The sequence below is a fragment of the Cicer arietinum genome, chromosome 8, assembly GCF_000331145.2.
Source record: "Cicer arietinum cultivar CDC Frontier isolate Library 1 chromosome 8, Cicar.CDCFrontier_v2.0, whole genome shotgun sequence".
Lineage (NCBI taxonomy): Eukaryota > Viridiplantae > Streptophyta > Magnoliopsida > Fabales > Fabaceae > Cicer > Cicer arietinum.
The window spans coordinates 13,189,475-13,193,664 of NC_021167.2; positions in this window are offsets into that span (position 1 = coordinate 13,189,475).

Sequence of the window (4,190 nt, forward strand, 5' to 3'; positions counted from 1 at the left end):
TTAATATATATATATATATATATATATATATATATATATATATATATATATTTAAATATATCATTTATCAAGTATCAATTTTCTATTTTTAATTGTTTGAGTTAATTCTAATTGCAGTTTTGTTCTCACTCATTTATTATGCATGAAATTATATTAAAATCTTTTAAAAACTTCACTTACAACTTATAAAATTATTTATTTTTGTAATTTTATTAATAATATATAAATAATTAATGTATTTAAATTATTTTATATTATTAGATAGTATGTCATATCATTTAAAATTTATTAAATTACTATTTTTAAAATTTTAAAATATGAGAAAATAGACAAAAATTATTCTATTTTAAATAAAAGAATAAATTATATTAATTAATAAAAATAGTAGAAGCAAAACTTTAGTATCTAACTTTTTTAATTAATTAATTAATAAATAGTGTGCTATGTCACATCATTAAAATTAGTCACATATACTTTAAACATCCCAAAAATTAATGGGGTTTCTCATAGTTAGAACGAGACAAAGTTTGAAGGGTTAAAATTACTAAAATAAATTACGAGAGTCAAAATCATCCTACCGCAATAATTAGGAGCAAAATATGCAATTAAAAAAATAATATATAAGTCACGTCAGTTTCTGTCATAAACTTTAGAATAGTTTTGCTTCTCAATCATATCAAAAGTCAAATTGATTAAATTTAATCGATTGTTCTGGAAGAATATGAAGTTTTATGTTTGGGAGTTACTAGGAAATGAAAGAGGATAGTTTTAGGGAAAAATAAAGAGAAAATGAAGCAAAGGTAATCTTCCAATTTAAATAGGTATTTTTTTTTTCGTTATAATAAATTTCTTTTGTATGTGAACCTCAAAAATGTAATTGAGAAGTATTTTGGAGGAATTTTTTAGTGTTTGAAAAAATTTAAAATTCTTCCATCTTTTTATTGTACTCTAAAGTAGTATTTTATTTTCATTTTTTACAAAAACACTTTCAAATAAGGTAAAAGTTTTTTTAACCTCTTCCTCTCATCTTCTCAAAATATTATCATTTTCCTTCCCTTTCAAATTAATTCTCAATTGAACCGAAATATAATTAAGACTTGTTCATGTTGAAATTGATCTACATAATTTAAATTTTAAATATATATATATATATATATATATATATATATGGTCCATATTTAGGTTATATTTGTGGATTAAAATCAATACCATCCATTTTACATATTTTTTATGAAACAAATTTAAGGTAGGAAAATGTGTATCTCAAGGGATATGCATCTCATCACTTTGGAGAGTGGCATCTACATCTTCTATGGAGTCACTTGAAGATGCTCAAAGTAAATTTTCAGTTTGCTTGAGGAAGAACCTAATCATGTTATAACTTATTAAGATCAAAATTTCAGAGATTGTATCAAACTGTCATTGCTTGGTGGATGATTTTGGTTCGAAATAAATCACAACCTTATCTTTTTTGAAATGGGTGAGTTGTTCAACGGATTTGAGTTAAAATTTAAAAAACTAGAGATTCTGAGTTCAATTTAGGATGATGAAAAAAAAATACAAACACAATAATTAGTTACTAATCTTGATCATTTCAAAAATAAATAGCTCTTCATTTTCTCTACAAATATTCTTTTAATTTGCAACGTACCTCTATGTTGCGATCGAGCTCTAACTTTTGATTTATGACTAAGATTAATTATATTTTCATCTCATAATCACATAAAAGAGTGCAACTTCTCAAAACACCACAAGTTTTAAGGATTAATTAAAATCCTAAATTCTTAATATAATTATAAGACATGTCCTTCTTGAAGAAAAACTTCAACAAGAGAAGTATCATCTAAAGTAGAATTCAGGGTCACAAAGAATGAGGATTTGAATTACATTTTTTAAATTTGTTCTTGTATTTTAAAATTAACTCTCAAGTATGTTGACTTGAAGTATTAAGAAAAAAAAAATACTTCAAAATGTTCGGAAGGATTAGTATATCAATGACATTAGATTGTGAATTATAGTGTGTTTGATTTGTGAGGTATTTAAATGATATGTAAGGATAAGAAATACACCTAGATTTTATATTGGTTCATCAAAACTTGGGATGCGTCTAGTCCCCACCTTTAGTGAGATTTTCCACTAAAATTCTTGAGGCAACTTCTCAATTCCTACACTTACACAATTCAGTCAACCTGACATTTCTTTACTAGCCTTAGCAAGCTTATAAATTATCTTCCTAGTCAGTCTTGACTAACTTGCAATCACAGCTGAAACCTGATAAGTTTATAATGTCATCTATATATATATATACAAGTTTCAATGTTTGATAACCTGTAAAAGTGAAGGTCTTGAGGATTCATGAACATTGAACTTTAGATTGGCTTCTTAATGTTTGCATAATTTTTTCTATGTAGTGCAGGGTAAAGAGAAACCTTGTGCCAATACACATCTTTTCTAATTGATGGTTCCTCAAATTAGTGAACAGTGCAAGTATAATGATGTTACCAATTTTTTAGTTACTTTTGTACTTTTCATAGGAACTTTCTAATCTTGCAACTTTATGATGTTCATAAAGTTGCAATTTGAACTTTTGCAAGTTGCACTCTTGTGATCTTTTTGGACTTCAGTGCTCATTTATTCATTTGATAGCTTATTTATCATAATGTACAGATTTTATAAAATATCAAAATGAATTTTGTACTTTGACTTAACAGATCTTGTGAAAATCTGAAAGATCATTTTTCTTAATTTTTATGGCTCATTATGTAAGATTCTTTTATTCATTCAGTACAGGATCATGATCTTGTTCATTTGATTTATTGGCATATGTTCAAGACATAACATGATGAACTTTCACTATTGAACATTTTGAAGTCTGTTATTGACACCGATCATTAATGGTCAAATATTTTTACAAAACCGCTTTTGAAGATATATTTAATTTTATAAAGAAAATTTTAAATATTTAATTTATAAATGAGTGATTTTGAAATCCATGTATGCCTCTACCTCTGATAAAATAAACTTATTAGTTAAATATGTATGATCTGTCTCTAATGAATTAAATTTTTCTTTTGCATCTAGTTGATGAAAATTCAATTTATTCAATATAAGAATTGTTCTCTTGAAAGATGTGTGTATTTTGTGATATTCTTACACAAATTATCTTTTGTCTCTTAACGCGTGTGTGGTAGTTATTGTTTTACACTTTTTAAGTGTTTTATTTTTATTTGCATGTATTTCCCACACTTTTGCAAAAATTTCGAAACTACTCTAAAACTCTCATTTAATGGCTTCAAGTGCCACCTATTCTTCTACTATCTGCAACACTACTTCTGCCTCCACTATGGTCACCAATATGCCCATACTGAACTGAAAGTAGAATTTATTAGGTAGCAATGGACAATGATATTTATCCCTTAGGTATCGGGTTCAATTCACATTGAAGGAAAAAAACTCTTTATTTCCAATGGGTGGAAGGGGATGAGAAGGCCGTGACTAATAGTGTCCAGTAACGGTAAGGGCTGGGTTGTTACATGTAACTCCCAGTCATTTTATCTTATTTTTATATTTATTTTTGGGAATAAAAATAATTGCTGACGATATTATTTTAATTTTGATAATAATAATAATAATAATAATAATAATAATAATAATAATAATAATAATAATAATAATAATAATAATAATAGCAACCGTTAAAAAAATGTTTCATGGCTTGGGTGGAAATGCCACGTTCCCCACTTTTGGTTTAACGTTCTGCACTCCTGCTTAACGTTCCAACGGCTTAACGTTCGTGAAAGAAAAAAAAGAACAAAAAGGAACGTCTTCCATTCAAAAAACGTTGTGCGATATAGCAAAAAGAGTTTAAGATAGAAAAGGAAGGAATTCAAGAAGGAGTTGGTAATTCATCTCAGTTTAGTGCAATTGGAGCAAAAAGACCGCTGTGTGAGAATTTAATCACGTCACTCATATCGGTAAGGGCATCACTCCAATTATATATTTATACGTATGATTGTATTTATTTTGGAATGTATGATTGCATTTATTTTGGAATGTGTGATTGTAATTACTTTAGAATTGTGAGATTGAATATATACTATGTTGAATTGCTTTTATCAAAATTTAGAAAATAAATATGGTGTGACATGTTATATTCATGGTTATGTTGAACATATTAAAAGTATGAAAAA